Source organism: Anticarsia gemmatalis, chromosome W (assembly GCF_050436995.1).
Source record: "Anticarsia gemmatalis isolate Benzon Research Colony breed Stoneville strain chromosome W, ilAntGemm2 primary, whole genome shotgun sequence".
NCBI classification, from domain to species: Eukaryota; Metazoa; Arthropoda; class Insecta; order Lepidoptera; family Erebidae; genus Anticarsia; species Anticarsia gemmatalis.
Window position 1 is genome coordinate 13,970,140 of NC_134775.1, and position 20,053 is coordinate 13,990,192.

Below are 20,053 nucleotides of genomic sequence, written 5' to 3' on the forward strand. Positions count from 1 at the left end.
TGCTAACCATATTAATTAATTTAATAGACCTGATGAGCGGGGTCTTAGCCAGCAGATTAGTCCTGGCGTTCGGTACAGCTAAGAGTGGCGGACGTCGCCGCCTGCACACATACCGATCCGGTACACAAAGGCTAAGGCATCGTAGTACTGTAGGGTTGTGTTCAATCCCAACTAGCACACAAGCTGCTTATACAGTCGTTATACAGCCTGATAGTTGCATAAGAGTCGTTCAAATGCTGTACAATTCTCTATAAGTTGTATACTAGCTATTTAAAAAACCCTTTAACAGCTAGGCGGGACAGTAGCCGTTTAGTAGGAAACTAATGACTTATAGTGATATATGAGCATGTAATTGCATCGCTAGACAGCCTAGGGGAGTATAATTGAGTTAATGGAATCTTTTATAACACCGTTAACTGTATAAGGGGACTATAGGAGATAAAAGAGTTTAAACGGAGTTATGCGTTGCGTTTATAGCGCTCAAGAGCGTAAATAAGCTTTTTGTAATGCCTTAGGTTCTATAACAGATTTTTTTAGGGCTAGTGTATTACTCATCTATAAAAGAGTTGCGTAGGTCTTTAATAGCGCCTTGAGCGTTATATCAGATATTTATATGGCTTCTGTACGGCAAATAGATGTATAAGGTATCATTCGAAACATTTTTACAGCCATGGAGAATCAAGTTAAAGCACCTAAAGCGCTATAACCGAGTAATATACCTTTATACTAAAGCTTAAAATTATTATCATAATATATTTACATGTGCAGTGGTGGTTCAGTCTGTCAGCTGTTTTTAAAGAATCATACTATAAATTGATTTTCAAACTATTTTAATATTCAACGACTGACCCCTAAAAGTACGAGTGAAATGCTGGTGTGCGACCAAAACAATTATATTGAAGCACTCCTACGCCACAACTGTAGAACCTTGAGGTCTACAACAGCAAACACTAGAGCCTTTGTACAGCTTAAGCCGCTAGAGCAGATGTAACCAACTCTGAGAGCTGCTTGATCGAGACGCCATTACAGCATTTGGTAAACATATTTTTTGAGGTTATTACGATCTTTTGAAGATCATATAAATCTATAGCCTGGTAACGTTAACATAATTAAAATCATTTTTTATTACCTATAACCCTAATTAAACTATCTGTAACCCTCAAAGTCTTATTTATGTTCAAAATACAATTTCCAAATCCACATATCTATATAATTTTTGCATTTAAAACTGAATATTTTGAGGGCGCATGACAATATTGACGATAATATACATATATATTGACAGCAAACTGGAACTCGCACTTTCATATCACGTACACAGAGAAATAAAAGCGATAGACTACTTGTTATTTTAATAATCCCATCCGTAAAAATAAAATGTCTCCTCATTTGTCACTGATGATTCATTTTAATACAATATATTTAGTTTACACCAAAATAAACCGACCATATTACTAATTTAGAGCGTTAGCATTTATAACCGTTACACAGTAGCGCTTAAATAAGGTAAAGGTGGTATAATCGCGCTGCAAGAGATTTTGCGAACGCTCGTGGCGCTAACCACCTCTGTACAAGAGCTGGTAAGCGCCACGAAGCTGCGAAAAAGCTGTTGTAGCGCGATTATACCACCTTCATCTTATTTTAGCGCTCCTGTAGAACTACTATACTACGTACTATTATAATTACTATTTACGACCACTGTAGATCCAATTTAGAGCTATAAGCTGGACAGTATGGGCCTATTTGACGCTACAAGAGATCTGTAGCCGCTTATAGAACCACTATACTTATTACTAAAGGAGCCTAAGGCGTTATAAATATCCTTTAACCGGCCATTGTGCAGCTTGTTATAGCGCTTGTGTGCTAGTTGGGATGCCACGCAATAGTTTTATTAAATATAGACCTAAATGAAATTCCCTACGTACTCTCAGTTCATTATATCCTACCATGCCCAGAACAAACAGTGTAGGATACATGAGAGGATAAAATGGATAGACTCCATAATACCGGTAGTACAAATGCCTTGTGAATTTGTTCTGGACCCTCTCCAACATGACACTATATTTTTGTTCATGGGGCGACCATACGACCGCACTATGTTCCAGATGACTCCTGACTAGTGCATCGTATAGTGCCTTAACAGTGGACATGTTAGTGAAATGGTGTGTCTGTCTGAGAACAAATCCCAAGTTTCTAAACGCCTTCTTACAGATCTGTTGTATGTGATCGCGAAATGTGAGGTCCGGTGAAAAGTTAACTCCAAGATCACGTACTTGAGTCACTCTTTGTATCTGTGTTGCGCTTATGTTGTAATCGTAGCAAAGAGGTGAACGAGCACGAGTGAAACTCGTGACTGTGCATTTATTTTCGTTAAAGGAGAGTTTATTTAGCCGGCACCATTCTAACACTCTATTTATATCATCCTGTAAACGTTTACAGTCTTCTAAATGATGGATCTCAAGCATTAGTTTTAAATCGTCGGCAAACAATAGACATGATCCATTAATGACAACCTCAGGTAGATCGTTTATCATAATAATAAATTCAAGGGGACCCAAGTTGCTGCCTTGACTAACTCCTGATCTGGTGAAATAGGGTTCAGATTCACTACCATTGTAGTCGACATACTGCTTACGGTCCTTCATATAGTTACTGAATAAACTTAAAACATTTTGGGGTGCATCCTACTTCAGCTAACTTCATTAAAAGTATATCATTATTAACAGTGTCGAAAGCTTTTTTTAAATCTAAGTAAGCGACATCTACTTGCGCTCCCGCATCCATCGCAGGCACCACCGTGGCCATGAAGCTAAGGAGATTGGTAGATGTACTGCGCGCCTCTCGAAAACCGAGTTGTGCGTCAGATAGTAATGGCCGCACTTGCCTCTGTAAACTGCGCTGAATAGCGGATTCAAACACCTTTTCAGGCGTCGACAATACTGCAACTGGCCTGTAGTCCTTAACATCATGACTCAGCTTGCCCTTAGGAATCTGGGTACATGGCTGAATTTAAACAGATATTAAATATATGCTGAAGAGGTTCAGCGAGCACCTTACTACAGTCTTTAAATAAAAACGGTGGTATGCCATCGGGACCAGCTGAGTGCTTGGGTTTAAGGGAACCTAGCGCCTCACTAACATTTTCCAGCGTTAACGAGTCGATGTGAACGCGAGCGCTACTCACCCCGCAGACCGCCGCCTCTCGCGCATCGAGTCGGGGCGGTTCGTCACTATACACAGATTGGAAACACTCAGCAAAGTTAATAGCACACTCTTCGTCACTTAGGTACTTATCTCCTATCATAATAACTGGTTTGTTTCCTGTTCCTCAGCGACCTTGTATATTGCCAGAACGTCTTAGGATCTTTTGCAAACCGGCTCTGTATTTCATCCGTGTGTTGTTTATGTGCATGTTCTATGGCTCGTTTAACGCGCGCCCTATAACAAGAAAACGCTAGGTAGTCACATTCTGACTTCGTCTGTTTATACTTTTTGTGAAGTAAAGCTTTAATTTTAATATCCCCTATTATATTATCACTAGTGTACCAAACCGGATAATTGTACCTGTTATTACTCAGAACCCGCTTTTTTCTCGGGACACATTCATCTAGTACTTCCGTAAATATATTGTAAAAATGTTGTATTGTGTCCTCCACCGTGTGTAAGTTGTATAATTCACTCCAATCCATAGTAGACAACTTCGAGTTCAATGTAGGAAAATCGGCCTTAAGGTGTCTGCCCACTATCCCGTAGCATACCATGACCGTACTAGGACCGTTTCAGACAAAAAACTATTCTTTGTATTGAGAAGTATGAGACTATGCCCACTAGACCGTTCCGTCACCGGCCGACACCGTAGCGTGCCATGCACGGGCCGCCAGCTATTCGTCGGAGGGAATATTTTGCCGGTGCGGACACACTACGTGCATGGCACGCGACGTTGCCAGACCGCTGCGCGCAGGCGGCTAAACGGTGACTAAGTGGGGAGTATGACCGTTGCACACCATTTACACATTCGGAAGTACTGAAAAAACTTTTCTTCATCATCAACTAAGTGCCTAAATAATGTCCAATATTCTCCTTCCGTTATTCGTTTTTTTATAGAATTGTGAATCCAGTAGCGTCGAGTGTTTTTGGGCATTCCTCTTCCTCTTCATCCAAAATAATAGCAATCATCGCCAGTTGTTCAATCGTTAGTTTCCTTATCCTCGTGGCGCCCAACGTACTTTATAAATGACAAATCAATAAACTGTACAAACGCCCAGACAGGTAAAAATTTTCGTCACGTTAACGCCCACTGTCCTTTTTAATTGACAATAATTTTGAATCACTCCAGACTTTAAATTTCCCGCTTTATGTGCGTTTCGATCGATATATTGGTTGTCTATGACGTTTAAATTTGACAGGAAGCAAATAAATCAAGTGTCACATTTGACATTTCATCAAAATATTGAAAAAATGGCGAGGGCACCGTACCAAGGTGAGTTTCTCTCAAAATATTCAATGAATCATTATAGTTTTTTGTTGTTTTTTTTACGAATCTATATTAATTAGGGGTCAATCTAAGTAAGTGCTATAAAATTTGTATTATCAAATGAATCAAATAAAAAATATGTGTATATGTACAGTAAAAATGACATTGGGTTTTAATGCTATGAATACCTTGATTTTATTTGTCATTTTTAAAAGACGTTGGGTTTTAGTATTTTTTTTTATTTTTGCAGTGTTAGATGAGGAGGACATTGGGAATATTTTGAATGCCTCTGATTTAGAGGACTTTACACCAAGCGACGAAGATATCGGAGAAGAAGAATATCTTCTTCAAGATGACATAGAAGAGTCTACTTCCTCAGACGAGTCTCTGGAAGAAAATATCGAATCACGCGGTCGGATCCGAACACGAGGTACTCGTAGGTTGCGTGGTCGTTCAGTGCGAATCCGAGGCGATCGTCGATTGTCGGTTCCTGCTGCGTCATCAAGGGAAGAAAATATCGAATCACGCGGTCGGATTAGAACACGAGGTACTCGTAGGTCGCGTGGTCGTTCAGTGCGGATCCGAGGCGATCGTCGATTGTCGGTTCCTGCTGCGTCATCAGGATTTGCTTACGCAGAGAATTGGTCAATTAAAACATTTTTACCGAAGACGTTTGAGCTCACAGAACCTTCTTATTTACCGCTTACTAGTGAAGATTACGGAAAAATTGATTATTTCAAACGATATATTGATGATGAATTAGTAAACATAATTGTAGAAAAAACAAATCAAACATCCGTTTTCAAGACAGGAAGAAGCTTAGAATTGACAAATAGGGAATGTTTTGTTTACATTGGGATTTGTTTAGCGATGGCCAGCATAAAGTATCCCAATTTACGGATGTACTGGGAAACTAAATTCCGTATAGACCTAATTGCTGATGCTATGGCTAGAAATAGGTTTTTGAGTTTACGTAACTCATTAAAATTAGTTTTTGATGAAGATATAACGGATGATATGCGAGCCAAAGATAAATTGTGGAGAGTTCGTCCACTTATTAACAAAGTGAAATCGACGTGTCGGGCTGAAATAAAAGATCAACGTCTAAGCATAGATGAGATGATTATACCATTCACTGGCAATTGCGGTATAAGAATTTATTGTCCTGGCAAGCCGCATCCTGTTGGCATCAAAGCATTTGTGCTTGCTAATCCAAATGGTATGATTTGTGACTTTGATATTTATGAAGGTTCGACTACATATCCCGAATTTGTCAATAAAGATTTTGGTCTTGGAGAGAAAGCAATTCTTGCATTAACAGAAACTTTGGTTCCCGGACATATTCTTTATTGTGATAGATATTTCACAAGTGAGAAATTATTGGATGAACTACGCAAAATAGGTATTGGATGCACAGGTACACTTATGAAAAACCGCATTCCTAAAGATGTCCGTAGTCTTCTAATGAGCGATAAGGAATTAAAAAAACGAGGACGAGGTACATCTCAAGTGGCGGTTAGAAAAGACGACAATATATCAGTTACCAAATGGTATGATAATAAACCCGTTGTGTTAATGTCTTCTGTTGAAGCAAAAAATGAAGAAGATACTTGTCAGCGATGGTGCAAAAAAGAAAAGAAATACTTAACTGTAAAGAGACCAAGGTGTGTCCGGGAATACAATTTGCATATGGGTGGGGTGGATTTGGCCGATCGCTTATTAGCTGTATGTCCTAATCGGTATCGGACAAGGAAGTGGACACAACGGTTCTTTGCACATATGATAGATTTGTCAACATGTAATGCTTGGCTTTCATATAAAAAAGACCAACAAAAGAAAGGCGTTCGAAACATTTGTCAGCTACGTAATTTTAAGCTACAACTAGGCGAATATTTAATTGAAGAATATGGTAAAATAATAGAGGGGTCCCCAGACTCCGTGGACGCAATGGCAGCAGGAGATCCACCAGCTAAAAAGAGTAGAGGGATGCCAAGTACCCCTCTTCCTTCATTAAATAAGAGAATATCTGAGGCAAAACACTTGCCAGAGTTGGTGGAGGTACAGGGAAGATGTCGTCTGTGCCATGATAATAAGACGTTCTTCCAATGCTCCAGCTGTAAAATACGACTGTGCCTTACGAAGAAGAGAAATTGTTATTTTCAATTTCATAGCAATTAAGCCAGATTTTTATATTTTTTTATTATTTAGTTCCAATTACGCTACACGGGACACTATTAGATTCGTTTATTATTTTTAAGTACTTACTTATAAGTGTAACTTTAAAGATTTACAGATTTTTTTTTGTTACTTATTCCAATTTAATTGGTGTGTTTTTAGTTTTTTCGATTTTATTTTTTCATAAGTATATTTTGAGTTAGATTTAGGTACTTTGCTATGATACTGTATCTATAATAAGAGACTATTATAGTTCCTACATTAATTGACTGTGATTTGTAACACTTGATCTCAAGTAATAAATATTTTCGTAAAATATGAGTTGTTTTTATTTCATATCATTAATGCTCATTGTCAATCATAAAGGACAATTTTTTTAAACCATTTTATACCTATATGCCCAATGTCCTTTAAAAAAGACTATTTATATTTAGTTCTATGTCTTCAAAAATCTTCTCTCTTGATGATACAGATGCATAAAAAAATATTATTACATACACATTCACATAGAATTAAAAAAAATGCATATATTACTTCCTGGGCGTTTGTGGTCAGGTCATTTATAAAGGACGGTGGGCGTTTCCGAAGTAATCATTTTATAATCGTTGGGCGCCACGAGGTTAAAGCCATAACTATTTCTATATTTCACCACTTTAACGCGTCTACGCAACACTGATTTGTACGAGAATGAACCGATGCTTACGAGTGTATTGAAAGGATGCCTGCCGTATTACATACGGGCATCATACAGATTAAATACGGGTTGCATACGGGTTGTAAACGGGTTCAGAACGCTGTCCGCTTCAGTGGGCAAAATAGAGCGTATCGGATTGCTTTCCGTGCCGGATACGTCCCTAGCACGGTCATGGTATGCTACGGGATAGTGGGCAGAAAGCTTTATAAAAGATCCAGCGGGGACGAGAGTGGAGTCGATATTGACTAGACGCGGGAGTGGCGGAGCGCGCAGTGTTGGCGGCAGGGGCGCGCGCGCTCACCGCGAGCGGCGGGTGGTGCGCATCCACGGGCACAAGCGTGTCGTCCGCGCGGATCACCTGTACATGCTCGTCGAAGCCCGCGCTCAAAACCAGATCTAGAGTCCTACATAAGTGATTACTCGTATTGTTACATTGAGTGAATTGACAAAATGACATAAAATATTCAAAATAATTATTAACATTAACAGGACTTGAGTATAAATTAAAATCTCCTATAACTAATATCTTCTTATATCTAGTACATAACTCTTCAATTGTTTTAAATAAAAGCAAATAATCGTTTTCATAACTACTCGGTGGGATATAACATACGACACAAAAATAAAAACTTGTCATTAAAATGCACAGTCGCACATGCAATTTTGAACACGCAGGTGTCTATCACAACGTTGGGCACAAATACCTGTCTTAGCTCGAAACGGTGCGCGAAAAGAAACGCGCCTCCTTGCTTTCGCCCGTCCGCTCGATCACAACGTATTATTTGGTATCCCGGCGGTACTATTTCCAGATCGTGAATTGAATTGTTGCATCCTGATTCCGTAACTACATATAAGTCATGCTGTAAGCATTCAATATTTTCTTTGAAATCATTTAGTTTAGTTCGGAGTCCTCTAACATTTTGGTAAAACAACTCAATTGTGGTATTATTCAACGGCAGTTGGTCTTCGTGACCTCCGAAACCAAATCCATTCATTAAAATTTGTGTTTATAGGCCATACATCAGTCCGGTTCAGTTTCTCGAACGTTTGCTCGGGTACACCCACAACAAACGACGCGTAGTCTCGCTGTGTCTTATTTTGGATTCTCTCAATTTTTACCTTCGTTTCTTGGCCACAAATTTTTTTGACGTGGTTCACCATAGCTTCCTCGGTAGTATCAGGGTGCAAACGCTAAACATGCAAATGTTTCTGCCGTTCCGTACCTTGGATGGTCATTAGTTCCGTGCTTTGTCCAAGTCTAATTTCATTTGTTTGGCTTCTATCTCTTTTCTGGTTCCGCACAACTGTCCAGCCTACATCCCTGTCATAGTTGTTACCTTCTTGTGACATATTTTCATTGGCCGATGAGCTAGTTGTAGTTTGGTGTAAAGTCGTTTTCGTGGCCCCACCATTGTTAACGCCTACCCGTTTATTGGTCGGTTGCATATTATTCGAAGTCTTTCGCGTTAGCTCGTTTTCTGGGCGCGAACTTTCGGAAGCAACAGATCCCTTTGGTATTTTGGCCCTGGTGTGATGGTTATCCCAGTTAGTACTGATTTTATACTCAAGTACTCTAATTACCTCGACCATATTATTAAAATCATTCTTGGATTGTACCAATAAATCTTGCAAAAGAGTAATTGCGTTCGCCTGGCTATCCAGACGAGCTAACATCTCAGCTCTTAGATCTCTTAGCTCCTGAAGAACTGATGCATTAGATCCTATCATCGTAGGTGTAAGTTTTTGTCCAGTACCCCTCTTAGCATTAATATTATTGGCGGGAGTGGCGAGCTTGTTGACGTTCCGCGACATCGTTGCGCGCTCAGTGCAGTGTGCGACAAGGACGAAATATAGCAAAGTCGCAGCTTGTCTCGTTCCCCGAGGTGAGGAAGAGCTTATCTCGGCTAGTTAAATGTCCGCGCCGCGCGGTGTCGCGCTCGTGATTTTTTCACTAAAAACTTTACACCACTTTCACCTTATTTGCACTTATTGTCAATTCACTTTTTAGTCAATATTGCGTAAATTAATACTTAGGTATTTTAAAATAATTTATTTTAAACAAAAAACACGTCTGCTTCCCTCAAGCCCTGGTATAGTGCATAGTGTGTAGATGCATAGTATAATTTATCTGAGACCAGCATTCCTTTCAAACAGATTGATCAACACGAACCTGTCTGACTGAAATTAAAATGGATATTCGGCTATAACTATATTTTGTAATAAATAAATCAAACTTTTTAATTTGAACTGTAATATCACTTGCTAAGTCTGACCATAACTGATTTAACCTTGCATATTAGTTGAGTAAAAGCCTTCTGGAGTTACAATTGGCAGAGAGATTACCCATCTCCTATTAAAAATATTAAATGTCAATAATTTAATGCGAAATAATATTGAGGAAGTCACAAGGAATATTGCTTGGAATATATTATGGACTAGCTGACCCGTGCGGCTCCGCTCGCGTGAATTTCGTACTGTTGCTTATTCGTTTGAGCACGCGAATTGCGAAGCACTCGATACACCTACACATAAAAATGCTAATAACTCTTTGTCATCTAATGGTTATTTACGAAAGGGACCCGAAGGACACACAATGTGACACAGGCTCAGGCAGGTCTGATTTCCTGTGGTAACCTTCTTTTCCTCTCTCGTCTGTATCCGTACCAGTTTACAGTGTAAAATATAATACCTTATTATAGACTGACCATTGCTTACCCGTCTGGATTCAGAATATTATTATACGTACAGCAGACCTATCTACGCTAGAGCTCTTCACACGCGTAATAATGTATACTTGCGATGATACGTCCGAAACCGCGTAACCCGTAATTATTTTTTATATATCATCCGTTGTTTATTTTTTAAAACTTACCACATAGTCTGTTTCATAGTTATCCAATTTATTTCCTTAATGCAACCAATTAATTTAATTTGGTTATGTGTTACGAACTACAACGCCATCTGCTAGTTGCGGCGAACAACGACAACGAACGAAATTACTTGGTTTGCCATCTAGGATATCTCGACCGCACCAGACCCACGTAAAACAACATTTTTGTGTAATATATCATACAACATTTATGTTTGAAAATCTAATAAATGTATAGCCTGTTTCAAAGGTATTTTTTTACACAAGCCATCAAAATAAATAAATAAGGAAAAACATGCTTTGTCGCAGACTATAACGCCATCTATTGGTTGGTGCGACAACAGGTATCGATACGGCACGCGCCGCGTTCACTATGCGAATGTTGTGAAATGAATTGCAACGCCATCTATGGTCTCCATAGGGAAAAGCAGGTTCAAAACGATTTCTACGTATTTTTTGTAATTTTCAAAAAATCTATGAAATTATATGCGATAAAAAGTATCTCAGTACTTGCTCCACTACTTATTCTATGCATATACCAAATTTCAGTGCATTCTATCCGGTAGTTTTTACGTGATAGCGTAACATACAGACAGGAAAAAACCTGACCTTGACCCTCTACTGATTTATTATAAGTATAGATGGACGAGCGGTCCTTTAATAATAAAACTTGTTTTGATAAATCTCTAGTGCTACAATTTATAAATTTAAACTTGCACATTGTCTGATGATTCGATGCCCACGCAACAGTGGCGTAGCGTGCATTGGCGGGACCCCGTATAAAAAAATTTTGGGGGCCCTTATATACATGTGTGACTAATGCAAACAGATTTGGATTCATGTAGAGACTATTTCATTAAACTTGAAATATTAATAGTAGTTAATATTAAGAGTAGTTTATTTTTTTTTTTTTTTTTTTTTTTTTTTGTTGTGTCGCGGGGACTTTTACAAACATACAAACAACGGACACAAAGCACAACCAGACCCGAAACAATTATTTGTGGATCGCACAAATAATTGCTCCGTGTGGGAATCGAACCCACGACCTCCCGATGCAGTGGTATCGGCGTGGCGACCTAAACCACTGCGCCACGGAGGTTTTGAACGAACTTTTGCTGACTACTAATGATTTCAGCAAATTATAATTTCTTTTACATTATTCTTGAAACTATATTCTCATTCTTATTTCTTTAAATTTGTATTGTTATAGTAATTGTGACATTATTAATGTTATACCTAATGTTAATCCTATTGATATTCAATTGTGTGTGTGTGGATGTATTATGAAATGTTTGTATGTTCAAATAGTGTTGATTAATGCTTACTAAAATGTTTCTGTGACTCACTGACATTAACTGTATTTTATAAACACAAATGTATGTTTTCTTATGAAAAAGAAATTATTGTAACTTTGATTTTGAACTTAATTCTGAGTTATAAAGGAGATCATCCAGGCTCCATATATTTGTGGGCCTTTTTCAAAGTGCCGGCCAACAAAAAGGTTAGGTTCGCTAAGGGGGGATGCGCTGACCGCTAGTCGCCAGTGACCAGTCCAGTGGCGACGCATTGGGGCGCCGGGGGAATCCAATTCGCACCTAAGGGGCCACACCCTCGGTTGTGTGCAACTAACAAACCATCGTCTAGGTAAGAGGTCACCTAGAGTGTTGCCGTTGGGTTGTTATGTGCGACTCGTCGGCATGTGGAACAATATTTTGTGCTTCGGGCAAGATTTGTGATGAGGGCCCTTGTTATGAGGACACATGTTGCGGTTGCCAGCCAAGAGAGTAGTAAAAAGGCACCAATAAGACAAAGTCACTAGCGGATTTTTAAAGGAATTAAATGACTGTCTTTGTTCTTCCAGTTCAAATAGCATTTTTAAGGCATTTCTGTATACTTAACTCATTTTTGCAATTTTTGACAATTGTGCCCTTGTTCTACCGAAGGTGCGATATGTCTATAACAACAAATTCTTGATATTTAAGTAAAATAGTTATTTTAATAAAAAATACAAAATGCCCTTTTATTTCGTTAACATAATAAAACATAGCTATATTTTTATCTGTGTAATATAATGTAATTATAATAAGTAAAAATAATATAAAGTTGTAGTTGATGTAAATATACTCGCAATATTGTTTTGTGTCGTTGTGTTTATGTACTTGAAAGATGTATGTTAATGAGGCGGCTAGTGTTGATGTTATTTTAATTTCTGGGAACCGGTTCTTATCTGTTTTACATTGTTGATGGGACGAGTTATATTGCATAAGTTGACCAATGCATAGATAAGTATTTGTAGGACTAATGTAGTTGCTTATTTTACATGAAAGCCCAAAGAATAGCGAACATGAGTGATTAAGTTTAGTAACTATCAATGAAGCATAATATATAAACAAACAATACAATATACAAAGCCATACTTTATATTGGTTCCTATCCAAAGATACGCTGTATATCGTCTTCAGACCGAATGGAGCGGTGTTCATCGCCGGGTCTGAATCTAGCAAGGATGCGGCCATGGTGGGTCGAAATGTAGAAGCAAAAAAACACTTTTTTGCTTCTAACTTCTTTAATAGTAAATTGAGGGTAAAATGTTATTAAACATATTTGTAGGCAAAATAATTTGCTACAAATTATGCTTAACAATTTTATTGTAAGACGCATAGTTTCCGAGATATAGCGAAAAAAATGTTTCCATCCCCTTTTCCAAGATGGCGGCCGGGGGACAAGAGTGGCAACCCCACAAACTTCAAGTTAAGCTTCTATTGACCCCCCCTACATGTTCCAAAAATAAAATTGCGTCCTCTAAGAAATGCAATATTCGGCCCTCAAATTGTAACATTTCAATGGACTATGAGCCATTTTGACATTGCAGAAGTATTTGGGCGAGTTTACATGAAAGTGCGAACAGGCGAAAATGCAGCAAATGAGTTTCGCGTTACAGGACTTTGGCCGTTGAATAAAGCGATGTATCATATTCAGCGATGCAGATTTTCTTGCAGCGGAACAAAATGCTGTCAAAGATGAATGCACAGATATCGATGGCTCCTAAGGAAAGGAGCGTAAGTGAAAAAATACAATTTTACAAGAGAGCACTTTTTGTGTTGGCATGACCGTTATTTGGTCGTAAGTTTTAATATATTTAACTGAATCATATGATTTTTCCTACGAAGCATATTAATACAATTACTGTTGTTATGATAGGAATAATATTAAAATATATTTATTGATTAACGATATTTTGTAGTTTGACCTTTTTACGAGGTACCTTTTATTATTTTTTATTTATAGCTTAATGTAAAAAGGCGGAAGTGCTGTTTGGTCTTTTAACAGTGCTACATTTTAAATCATATTGTATGCCAAGACATTGTTTATACTTTTTTATTATATTTTAAATTAATTGATTAGATCTGTCCTTCTACATATAAACAACGCGAGAGAGAGACGTAATTTAATAGGTTCTAAACGAAGTTTTAGCACATTCACCTTTTTACTGTTCATGGGCATGTTAGGTAGTTGTAACGCAAATAGACTGATTTAAAATGAAACGAAACATAAATCAAATAAAATCATCGAATCAAAGAAAACCATTCTGTGGTTGCGTAAATGATTTTATTTTTTGCAGCTTTTTCTATACTTGCATGGACACTGTCCACTTCTGATTGGGTAGGGCCTTTCTCCAGATACGTATGTTTTATGTGGATTTGAAAAGTTTTCAATCTTTTACGTTTCATATCCACCCATTTCTTCTGATATCTTTCCCTTAGCCTTCCTACATCCTCCCTTTTAGAAAAGATCCGCTTCCTATTCCTTAAATCATGTAGAGAAAAGGCCTCAACTGATGAATAAGCAGCTATTTCAAAAAGAGCTATTCGCGCTATATCTGGTTTAGGAGCGCGAGACTCCTTGAGAGAACTTTTTGGGCAGATAGGGATACTGACGGTGGTATCACAGTATGTGCTTGCAAACTTGTTGTATGTCAAACAACATATAGGGACATTTACTACAAATAGTGATAGGCACAATTATAACACTAGGAACAAACATAAATTGGTCCCCATCATCGTTTGCACAAGGTGCACAATTCGTTTGTAGGTCTTGGCATTCGATTCTTCAACAAGCTTCCCAAGCGCATCATGGATTTACCCCTGCTAAAAGTCAATGTTGCTGTTAAGGAACATCTCGTTAAGAAAGCCTATTACAGAATTGATGAGTATCTGAACTATTCTGAACGACAATAGATCTTGGGAATACTCGCATGCTTGATTAGGATAAGGATTCTTTGAAAATAGGGAACTTTGCTATAGATTGTATAAACTCAGCAGCAGTCGGTCTAAATATTGTAAAATATGGACAATTAATGATGCAAATAAGTGATATTTCGTACAAGTTGATGTTAATCATAAAACTGTCACTTTCTATTCCTCTTCTATAATGTTCAAAACCAATTTGCTCACATGCTGCACATATTCTTATTGTCACATGTTAGTAGGTGCTCCCAATATACGGTATGATCAGAGACTAATAAATAACCTAGCTATATTCATTTTCCTTAATTGACATTTAGTCTATATCGCTGATTGTTGGCAGCTCCTCGCATGATCAATTATTGTATCAACCACATTGTAAAACTTTTGGTGATTGAAAAGAGTGGCCATGAGTTTCTTGCTAGCTGTTCTCATAAGGCTCTACCCCCTTTCCGAGCTAGTGGTAGATTCAGTAATTGTAACGACTATCATAAGTGTCAATATTTGACCTAAATGAACAAATGATTTGATTTTGATTTTGAGCCGATTCGCTCATTATATTCGATTGGTTATCGCTAGATACAATAGGACTTTCAGCTCGTATTGCCGGGTATTCCTCATTTTGTGTTCGTTTCGGGGTAGAAGTTAAAGAAATCTGATTGTAAATAAAAATCATTATCAATAGCCGTAGTGACATAGCTAGCGAAGGCATTGGTGTATTGTTAATAGCAGTTCCACTTATTATAGAGATTTCACTTGGTTCGTCCTGGGGGTCTTCTGTGGAATGTGCAGACGTGTTGTGAAACACTTCCGAAGATAAATCTTCAACGGCGTACGCGACAAAAAGGAGAAAAAAGTTCATAATTAGGTATCTAAGTATAAACATCAAGAAAACATCGTATATCACTTACGCCTTTATGTGTAATTCGAAAAACATAAATTATTAAGGTATAATTTCAAGTATAATTTATTTATTAAGTTAAATTAAAATTTATTGTATATAATATTATTGTATATAAAATAAACAAAAATACTTAATGAAACATCAAAAAATAAGCAATTAAATAAAGGGCGAATTTGATCATTCATAAAATGTACTAAGTAAAAAGGCGAACGTGCTATTTCGTCTTTTTACATAGTTTGTCGGATTAAATGATCAAAAAACATATAAAAACTTATTTTATTAATATGATCCAAAGATCATATCGATCGACAGATCCGCTTTCGCGGAGTTCGCTACGGTGCGTAGTATAAAGGCCAACTGTTGTATTCGCCTATTTACGCTACTTTAATGTGCACATTCGCCTTTTTGCCCAATTTATAACTTTTGAACTATTACAAAAATCAATAAAATTATTTTTTATAATGATAGAATAGAACATTGAGAACGCATTGCACTAATTATTGCATGAAGGCCTAAGTGGCACTTACGCCCCTTTACTTAGGTACCATCGATATTACTCCGAAAAAATCTACCAGCAATAATGAAGAGTCATCGACCAATAATCCAAGATTCCCCCTTTCACCATTGACTTCCATTAATAATGACGAAAATTTTATTTCGAACAAATCACCGGACTCGAGGTCTACGTCTGAGTCTCAAAGGGTAGAATCTACTTCTGGAACTGGACATGAACCAACATATGATTGTCATCCTTCATCTTCCGGAATTGATCGTAGCAGTCTAGATTTTGTATATTATTATGACATAAGTCCCGTGCCAAAAAAGTCAGAAAGACATCTAATAGAGGTAAAAAAGCTGCTGTGGCCTGGTTATAACTTCGTCTCCATATAAAATTACCTTATTGAAACAAATAAGAAGAATATTGAAAAACTAGCTGACCCGCGCAACTTCGCTTGCGTCACATAAGACCATCAAAATTTTCCCCGTTTTTGGAACATTTTTTACTCCTACTCTGCTCCTATTAGTTGTAGCGTGATGATATATAGCCTATAGCCTTCCTCGATAAATGGGCTATCTAACACTGAAAGAATTTTTCAAATCGGACCAGTAGTTCCTGAGATTAGCGCGTTCAAACAAACAAACAAACAAACAATCAAACAAACAAACAAACTCTTCAGCTTTATAATATTAGTATTAGTATAGATAAAATAAAACTAAAGACAAGAAACCCAAGGAAAAGAAAAGAAATATAGGAAATAAGAAAGTCACGAAAGGAACTGGAACGAATGTAAAGGTGGAGAAAAGCATCCGTACCAGTCGAAAATTTCCAAAAATCCTGATTTTTTATACGTCAACTGACGTATTCGGTTAAGTGATTAGCGCTCACGTTTGGCTCCCGCACCGCACCTTTCACACCATCAGCTGACGACCTTTCCATCCAACCATTTTTTTTTATATTCTGTTTACCAACTAATAATTTCTTTTTTAACACATTTTTATAAATGAATCACGCCTATTTTCCGAAGGTGTAGGCAGATATTCATGAATGCACATTTTCTTTGCTGTTAATTTACATGGGAGATACATGGGACATACTTATTTTTTGGGGTCCTATAGTGATATGGTTTATATTTTTTTGCGTGATCGATCACTGGATTGCGCGGACGTGTTTTTATTTTGTCTTGAAAAGACTTACTACGACTAATCTAGACCAAACTAATTGCCGCCTCGTTTAATTTTAAGTGGGACACGAGTGAACGTTGAGACTGGTGACTTTAAAGTGAGATAATGAACTACGTTCAATAAAATATTTTTTCATCATAGAGCGGTGATAGCCGAGTGGTATAAGTTGACACCTCCCACGCAAGTGGTCGCAGGTTCGAACCCGAAGCAACACACCAATGACTTTTCGAAGTTATGTGTGTATTAGAAATAATTATCACATGCTCCAACGGTGAAGGAAAACATCGTGAGGAAACCTTGCATGCCTAAAATTTGTTTCATGAATACATTTATTGAGGGCATGCAAAGTCCCCAACCCGCACTTGGCCAGCGTGGTGGACTCAAGGCCTAACCCCTCCCTCATTACGGGAGGAGACCCTTGCCCAGCAGTGGTACATTAATGGGTTAAATTTATTAACTACATATTTAGCGCAGTGGTTGACGTGGTCACATCGCCGCAATAACCGCATGTGATGGATTCGAATCCCACCCGAGACTAATATTTGTGTGATGAACACGAGTATCTGTTCTGAGTCTGGTTGTTAATGTATCTATATAAGTATGTGTTTAGAAGTATATAAGTATGTTTATCAGTTATTTGGTTACCATAGTACAAGCTCTGCTTAGTTTGGAATCAGATGACCGTGTGTGAGTTGCATAAAAATATTTATTTTTTAATATTTATTTTTTTGTGCCAGATATAAGTTTTATAACAAGTTATCGATTAATTTCGAGTTAAACCTATTGTGTGCATCATGCAGTGGCGCTATATAACAAGACCAGCAATGCTAAGGGCAGTGGGCATGCTCTACGCTGGGGCTGCTCAACGGAGTATTGCTGACGAGATTGGAACAAGACAAAACGTGATTTCTAGGTTATGGTCACCCTACCGCGCTACTAGTGAAGTGGTTGAAAGATATCCAGGGGGAAAGTGAATAACGATACTTATCGACAAGGCCGATTTTTGCAAGTTGTCGTGAGAAGAGAACCAAATGTTACGGCCATGCAGTTGGTTCGGAGGCTCCAGTCAGAGCACCAGTTGCTTGTGAGTGACCAAACTGCGAGGAAAAGGCTGCATGAAGATAACTTTCACGCTCGTAGACCGCTTCGTACTCCAGCACTCTGCTGAGGAAATCGCGGACGAAGACTAAAGTGGGTTCCCTGTACTTTTGCTCTGGGATGATAACCCGTAGTCTGTATTACTGTTTACCGATGAGTCCCGGTTCGGTTTTCATTTTGATTCACGTAGAGTACGTGTTTGGCGAGTCTCTGGTCGTGATAGCCGTCTGCAATATCCTCAGGAAGTCCATGCATAGCACGGCGGGACAAATATGGTTTGGGCGGAAATTATTCTCGGTGGAAGAACAGACCGCGTTTGGATCAGAAACACCATTACGGCTGAAAAATACCGTAATGAGGTGCTAATGCCGATAATCTACCCCCATGAACTTCAAACGGGCCAAGATTTCCCCCTTATTCACCATAACGCCCGTCCGCACACAGCAAGAGCGGTGACGAGATGGTCGCAGGAACACGACAAATCGGTCTTAAGCTGGCTCGCTCAATCACCTGACCTAAACCCCATAGAGCACGCGTGGAGTATGCCCCAAAGAAGGGCTTTGAGGAATTATGTACGTCAGGCTGGCCCGGCCCCATGGAATTTAATAATGAGATTGTTATCAATCCAATGTACCCGGGTATACTAATATATGTAACACCTTCATTTTCAATGTAACTCTTTTTAAAAGAAATTACGTGCACTTCTTAGTGGCCGGGCCAGCCTGACGTTTTCAGCCCGGCCACCTTGTTTCCCACTAATCTACAAAAAATACTGGCAATATTGTGCTACAGATGAAATGTACCCTATAATTTATGCATATGTAACACAAAATCGAATCCTAAAATGCAATACCATACGAAATATTAGCGGTTGCAGGTGGCCGGGTTGAAATTATTTCGTTAATATAAAACAGTAAAACTGCAACACCTACCAAAAACTAATACCAGTACATAATGAGATATAGAGATATAGAATACATGTAACGCTTTCATTTTAAATTATAATAAATATTTAGAAAGAATAATCACTTGAAATTATATTTCAGCCCGGCCACCTAAAAGCGGTAATATTCCCTAAAATCTTATGCCAATTTGTACAGTAAAACCTGATACAGCTATGAAATGAAAGTTACATTCGTTTCGTTTTAGTCGTATACCTTTAAGCCTTCTGTTTGACTAGATTATCAAAATCTGAGAAACTTGCCGAAGAGTGACTATCATTTATTAACTAACTAGCTGACCCGCGCAACTTCGCTTGCGTCACATAAGAGAGAATGGGTCAGAATTTTCCACGTTTTTGTAGTACTTACTGTTACTCTGCTTCTATTCTATTGGTCGTAGCGTGATGATATAAAATATGCTTTTTTTTCACGAAAAATATTCTCAAAATTATTTATACTTCATAATATAACGAAGTCGCGTTAACGCATATCCGCCATTAAAACAGTTGCCATGACAACGGAATGTTGTTAATTCAATGTCAATATAATATTGGTTATTCGCGACTTCGTTCACCACCTGAATTTTCCCGGGAAATGCGCTGTTTCCCGGGGTAAAAAGTAGCCTATGTCCTTTCTCGGGTATCAAAATATCTCCATACCAAATTTCATGCAAATTGGTTCAGTAGTTTAGGCCTGATTGAGTAGCAGACAGACAGACAGACAGACAGACAGACAGACAGAGTTACTTTCGCATTTATAATATTAGTATGGATTTCAGGACATTTGGTTTGTTGAGTGAAACAAAATTGGTAATTGTCATATTTTTTTAATAATCATTTTTGAAATTAGTTAGACAACATTTGTACTTATATTAATTAGGTACTATAACAATTGTTAATTATAAATAATGTAAAAAAAGGTTACACATTGATAATAACACAGTTATCAAAAAATTATAGTAATATCAATAT